The sequence below is a fragment of the Tarenaya hassleriana genome, unplaced genomic scaffold (assembly GCF_000463585.1).
Source record: "Tarenaya hassleriana unplaced genomic scaffold, ASM46358v1 Cleome31, whole genome shotgun sequence".
Lineage (NCBI taxonomy): Eukaryota > Viridiplantae > Streptophyta > Magnoliopsida > Brassicales > Cleomaceae > Tarenaya > Tarenaya hassleriana.
Window position 1 is genome coordinate 1,478,693 of NW_010966274.1, and position 7,691 is coordinate 1,486,383.

A 7,691-nucleotide genomic window follows, 5' to 3' on the forward strand; every position below is an offset into this window, starting at 1 on the left:
CTCTTTCCTGAAAATGGAATTAGCCAAAGGCATATCACTCTCAGCAGGATTCATCAGTTTGGAAAAGTTAACACTTCATCATTCAACTTTTACCGAATAATGCATGAGCAAGTGAATTATTTTCCATGTACTCGTATACAAGCAACAATTGATTCTTCTCGACACAGCATCCATAAAGCTTAACAAGGTTCGGATGATGCAGACCCGAGATCATGCCAATTTCATTGACAAATTCACGGTTTCCTTGACACGATTTGGAAGAAAGCTTTTTAACTGCGATGATAGTTCCATCTGCCAGATCGCCCTGCAACAAATCCTCCCATGAGAAACCTTAATACCGAATTTCTTCCATACATACATGAAGAACTATGAATCAGCCTTAACAAGGTTCGGATGATGCAGACCCGAGATCATGCCAATTTCATTGACAAATTCACGGTTTCCTTGACACGATTTGGAAGAAAGCTTTTTAACTGCGATGATAGTTCCATCTGCCAGATCGCCCTGCAACAAATCCTCCCATGAGAAACCTTAATACCGAATTTCTTCCATACATACATGAAGAACTATGAATCAGCATTGGTACTTTGAATACAGATCCAAAACCCCCTTCTCCAAGTTTGTTTGCTTCATCAAAATTGCTTGTGGCCGCTTGTAGTTGCCTCCAAGTGAAGCAAACTGTATGCAGACCCTGGCCTCTAAGATCTATGTGACCAGATTGAACAGACAAAATCATTAGTGACAATATTTCGAATGATACATCTATGTGCAAGAAACATATCGCAAACTTTGTAAAATCTGATACCTATTACACTTCTGTTCTTGTGTCTAATGCATCTTCTTCTAGAATATATTCCAAACGCCAAGAAAATAACACATAGAAAAGCACCCACTGCCCCGATAATTTGGGAAGAGTGAGATTGATGTTTGGCTTTCTCCGCTGAAACGAAACACCAAAAGGGTAGATAGATATTATTCGGATAGGACATATATGCACCAGCTCGAGATTATAACATAGTTGTGGCTTGTTGTCTTGTACCTCCACATCGAGGTTCTGAACCTGAAAGTTTTTAAAGATACAAGACTCTGGTTAGATGGCAGTGTGATTGACAAGAAGATCACGGTGAAACAGAAAGGAAACTACTTAAGAGAAACAATACTAAGGCTGTGATAGACTCCACCAGATAATAGACCCAGTGAAACCTTTTTAAAGCCGATGGTTACAATTCACCCTAAAATCTAGCTTATCAAGCGAAGGTACCCACAATGATTCAATCAATCCCATATTGGGTCGATGTAGAAGAATTCAACACAAAACTGACAGACTACTCATATATAGACTTGGCTATATACTGACAAAAAGGTAATTTGATGTTCAGAAGAAGCTTTGCTTACTATGACAAACTGAGATTGCAGAGATCAGAGAGCCATAGTTCCCTCTTCGAGGGATTAGTGTCGTGCCTTTCCCCGCCCAGTACAACCGTATCTCTAACGTGTTATCGGTCACAGTCGTATTCATTTCCTTTATTACTTCTTTGTGTGTTCCATTAGCCTCGTCTCTTATACTAAAATCCTCCCGAACCAATTTTCCCTTTCACAAGAAAAAGCAAAACACAAGACGGGTTTTTATCTTTGATGATCAGTTGATCACTGAAGAAGTATGAAAGGATTCATCAAGAGCCTCGAAAACCTCATTCTTTGAGAAGCACTTAATACTTTACCTGGATGTAGATATTGAAAATCCGCTTCGCAACTCTGCTATAAGGTTCTTGGTCTGTGAACTGAATCTCCGCGAAATGGAGTTTCACCTTATAGCTTCCGTTTTCCATGCAAAATGCATAGTAAGCCAAACTCAGGGGAGACCGTCTCGCTGTCTGATAAAGCTCGGGATATTTTGCAGATACTACTGAATCAGTTGAAACATTAAATGTGTCTTCCGTTATTGCATCATCCATAAAGTCGCCGGTGTTGCTGAATCCCCAATTTGTTACACGATAACTCATCGCCGAACTGGTTTGTCCATAATTATCACCATGATACATAACATTTCCACGAGAACTTTTTATAATCACATCTCCTCCACCACAGTTTATATGAAGTGACTTATTATCTGTAGAATGTGAAAGTTATCAATAGGATGGACTGTGGAAAACACGAAGCAGGAACCAGTGAACTATTCCACATGAAACAGGAACCAATCTGAGGCCCGGTGAACTTACAATTTTGACAAGTGTTTATGCCTGCACAGGGCAATAGTCTGGCTCTGCATAAAACAATGAAATAAATAATGATACACAGAGAATCATTGGCAAAATTGACAAGATGTCCTTACAAGCTGTTTCTGGAGTTTGAGCTTCGGTATGTGTTTACGTTCCTGCATCAAGAACATACGTTTAAATTTTGGAGTGTTAAGACATGAACTACCGAGAATCCGGGAGTATCCGAGATTACAAAGTACATACATCCTCTCTTTGCATCCGGGAGACCATGTGAAGTTGTTTTAAGAAAGATCACTGCAGCAACATACACATATCAGACAAGACGGCAACGCAAACACGAGATTAGAACCCTATAACTACATCAATGAACATGTTGATTTAACCGTCGAAAAAGGCATGTGGTTTTACATATTTGAACTGGAACTGGCAGGGATAAAGGGACCTGATTCAACCTTCCCTGAAAACATGTTTCCAGTCAAATACCTGAAAGTGAAGCCAGAAGAGTTTAAATGTCTTCAGTAAGACAACCTAATTAGTTCATAGAGTAAAGCGTCTTGAAACAAAAATAATGGCACACACGTGTATTTTGGCACCCTAGCATGTGTTGGCACTTCTCCAGACAGCCTATTGAACGATACATCACTGCCGAAAAAGCATAATTGTCAATAGATTGGGTCTTTCTTCAGCTGCATAACCAATACAACACAGTATTGAACTTACAGAGTCATGAGATTTAGATTTTCCCAGACATCGAATGAGAGCTGTCCAGACAAATTCAAGTTCCTCAAAACCCTGAAAATTTAAAACATCAACCTAGCATGTAATATTATGTATTACAACCTAGAATCATACCTTACAGGAGAGATAAATATGTGAGATGTGACGTACAGAAATTTCAGGCTCTTGCTAGTTATATCTGGAACACGGCCTGATCCTGAAGCTGTATCACTGATCCTCCTGCACAGCAAGAAATTTTCACTTATTTATTCCAAAAGGACAAATCCTTCTCTAAATTTCTTCCTCCAACGCATCAAAGATTGCTTACAGTTCATTCAAATTTGGTAGGCGAAAAATGGAATCAGGAACGGGTCCAGTAAGGCCGCTTGCTTGAAGTTCTCTGCTCATAGGCGATACAAAGTCAGAAAATCTTGATACTCTGGAAAGCTAAAAATTATGATTGTGTAATGCAGAAAACGTTTTCTTACAATTTTTGAAGTTCGGATAAGTTGCCAATAAATTCTGGGATGGGTCCATTTAGTTGATTATCGCTTATACGTCTGCAAATGATAGAAATAAAACATACAGCCTTGATCTCGAAAAATGTTTCAAGAAAACCTTAGCACATTGATGAGCATACAATTCGTGCAGCTTTGTTAGCCTCCTCAGTGTCTCGGGGAGGCCTCCGACTAGCTGGTTCGAAGTAAGTACTCTGGAATCAGACAAACAAGAACAACACATTATGTGACTAGCCGAATGGATAATATCTTTTGTCGTTTGCGAGTTGATTTAAATAGATTAAGAAGGCCATGCTTACAATCGTTCCAAGTTAACCAAGTTCCCCTATTCCTTAGGAATAGTTCCAGAGAATTGGTTGGCTTCAAGGTCCCTGAAACAATACAATGTACAAAAAAAAACTCAGTTCCATAAAAAAAGATATATTGATACATGGAGCATAATCTCAAAAGATGAGGAGGACCATACAAGCCAGTGAGATTGATAAACTTTCCCAACCCTTGAGGAATATCTCCTGATAAGCGATTTGCACAAACGGATCTGTAGGGAAGAAAGCTCGGGAAATTTCAGAAGCTTTTTCGGAGTTCCTTGTGAACAAGAAACTTAATAACAAAAACTTACATAGTTTTGAGGTATGGCAAAGAGGTCCATTCCATAGGAATTGATCCAGATAGGAAGTTACGACATAGTCCACTGCAAAGCCGAGAAAATGAATCGTAAAATAGTTTAGCATTGAATGCATGTATGATAACGAGAAAGGGTAGAACTGAAGAACTCTCACATTGATTCAAGATACGGGAGCTTGACGAATTCATTTGGAAGTCTTCCCTGAAGACTGAATGTCTTGAGCACACTGCATGAGAGAAAACATGCAGGAAAACCCAGATTTTATCAGGAAAAAAACAGAAACTGCTAGTTTCTAAAAAGCAAAGAATCAACACCATGGGACTTACAACTCTGTGATTCGACAAGTGCGGTTATTGTCAAAACGACAGTCACATCTGATCGTGCTGTTCTGCCCTTCTTCCCAAACCCCTTCTGTTATCTTCAGATTCTCTGTGAGACAAGGATCTTCACTCAAGTTCAAGTACTTTACACCGAGCACCGCAGTTATTTCCTTAAGTGCTTTGACTGCAAAAACACAGCACCAAGAAACATGTAAGGTTTTCTCAAACTTAATGAACAAAACATGATCAATTCTGATAGAATCTGAAAAGAAACCCCATAGTGTTTCTGCATCCTTTAGGCAACATCGACAACGAAGAAACCACTAACCTTCATCTGGGTGAAGAGCAGGAGCAGCATATGCTATACAAACCATGCAGCTAAGTGTAAGAACAGATGTAACATGAACAAACCAGTTTTGTGACATCATGAACTAGAAAAACTGCAGAGAAGTTCTATGTTTCAATCGATCTATCGATATATATGCATTAAAGATATCATCTTCCTCCGGTTTTGGTCGAAACTTATATAAGTTTCACAGGAATGGTAAGCCGACATCTTAATGAAAATACTTGTAGCACCGGCGCCGTTGGTTGGAACATTTAAGTGGATGCACTGAATTGATCACCTAAGTCCATGTCCATGATGCAGTTTCTTGTCCCATGGCGTTGCCCTTTCATCAGCCCCACCATCTAAACTTGTGAATATTTCAAAGACTAATTTTGAAGAAGTCAAACTTATACTATCCATCTTTTTGTGACATTATGAATGTGTTCTACTTCTACATCACTAACACTGTCTAACGCTTCAGTAAAATTATAAACCTAAAGATTGCAGCTTTAATGTCCGACTAGGGGATGAACATTTCACTGTAGAATCGAACGGAATAATATATTATACATATAATCATATTTAAAAATAATTATAAAGAACACAGCTTTTTCTTAGAAAGAGGGAAAATTCAGATTGTTCCCTTCTTAAAAATCAATTCTCTTACCTCCACCGGCGCCGTCAAGGCCGTGATCTCCGTCACCGCCGACGAAAAATCCGTCATCTTCTCCGTTTCCTTGACCTGTCATCCTCGTCCTCCACCGCGGCCTGATCCTGCAATTCTAAGCCATGGACGAGCTCACAGGATCGGCACTCCGTCATCCGCCGGAGTATCATCGATCACACGCCACGTGCGCGATCCTTGCCGAGTCCCTTGGAAAATATACGAAACCCCAATTTTGTCATCATTTGTTAAGAACCCTGATTTCAACATTCGCTAAGAACCCTAATTTCATCCAAAATTTCGAATCGCTTATTTGAAACCCTGAAACAAACTCGCTCCGCCATAGCCATTTGGATATTTGTGTTTTATCTGTACGGTATCCAAGAAACAGAATTAGCTTTTGTAAGCGGGCATTTTACTCAAATGAGAGTATGCAGCCGCACCAATTTTACGGGGTACACAAGCGAAAACACAAAGTATTAAATTTTTTTGAAAAGACTGAATTACAGTTAATACAAACGCGGTATTTATTCGTTCGAAAACAACTTTGTTATTATAACTTCATAATTAATTCTAAATACAGTTACAATTGATTCTAAATAAGGTGACAAAAAATTCATGTGTCGAATTTAAAAAAAGACTATGTTTTTTTTACACTTTTATCTCTATACGATCATAACTACTTCTTATTTTAGTTATATATTAGTTATATGTTAGTCGTAATAAAGTCACAAAAAATGAAAAAAAAGATATTTCAGACTTTTTCAACCGAAAAGTGGTGTAAAAGTTGAAAAAAAAATTTGTTCTTTTCACTGGTGTACCAGCCAAATCCGTGCGACCCAAGTGGGTCATTTGAGTAAAATGACCTTTGGAAGCACCCTTGTTAGTAGTAGTAAATTAGGTTTCGAACATAAATCTCAAATTGATTTTACTGTATAGTTCAATACTGAGTTGGCTCGCCACGTCACGCGCCACGTCGGATCGGTCAACTCTTTTTTGACCAAATAGTGATATGGACGATTATGGAACCGTTTAACAAGTTCAGGATTTAACGTGTTCAATTTTGCAAGTTTGGGAATTAATAGGCACCTCTACAAGTTTAGGAATTAATATTACTCCAAATTACAAGTTCAGAAATTTTTAAGTTTTTTCCCTAAATACAAAATGTCAAAATATATTGTTTCTTCTTAATTTGATAAGATATTTGTATTTGAAAAAAAATTTAAAAAAAAAATCGATAGCTTTTTTACGTTTTTTTTATAATTTTAGATCATGCCACTACCTCAAAATATTAATGTCTTGAACAAAATAGTTTTATTATTTGTATTTATCAAATATTAGCGTTGTCTATTATAATTTTTCTTTTTTATAACCAAGTGTATTGGCCCGAGACTCATACTAATCCCAAGTCGGGAGTATGTTACTGGCTTTTGTTACCATTTTTTTGTTAGATCCACATCTAAATGGTCATAGAAAAAAATGATAGTAAATTCTGTATTTTTTATTGAAAAAAAAAATTTAATCTAATGTTATAAAAAACGGTTTTGAAAAACAACCAAATACTTAAACTATAGTATTTCATTGAAAAGCATATACCATTCAAAATCCGGATAACTCATATGTAGCGAGCCATTAACTTTGACTAAAAACAAGTTGATATACACTATATATATATATCGTGACGTTTTAGAATTCTGTTCGATGCATCTAATAAATTCCAGCCCAGTGGATGTGTGAATGAATATTCATGACCATGAATGTCTTTTGGTATCCATCCTGTAGTCGAATAATAGACGTTTGAATTTGAATGATACATTTGAGATGGTCAACGATCATTAGAGGTTTAAGGTGGGCCATTCAACTTTATAGTCGGAGAAAAGATGCATAATTTAATTACGTTACACAAATTATTGAAAAATATAGTCAAACCGAACATTCGGACTTCTTAATTATAAAAAAAAAAAAAATCTTTTGGTAAGTACACCCACAAATTTTGAGACTCGTTTTTTTAAAACTAATTATTACTTTTGATTATATATTATAAAACATAAAATAATTCGATATGATTTCTGGAAAAGAAAATTAATCTGAACAGAACCAAAGCAAATGAAAGAGCAAACCATTTGCCGATTATACATTGGTCTCTCCGGAATCAAAATATTCTTTTAGCCCAACGGGCTCTTGGGGCAGTAACAACTTCATTTCTTTTGATTAATGCTGGCCGATGTGGGACAAAAAGAATAGAGATTCCTCAATTGCACATTTAATGGGCCTAAATTGGACGGCCCAATTGAAAGCTC

The 7,691-nt window shown here is 37.2% G+C and overlaps 1 pseudogene; it reads right to left on the reverse strand.

The window, feature by feature from the left end:
• The window catches only part of LOC104820629, an 8,367-nt pseudogene extending 2,552 nt beyond the window's left edge, over positions 1 to 5,815 (reverse strand).
• Positions 5,816 to 7,691: the final 1,876 nt, after the last annotated feature.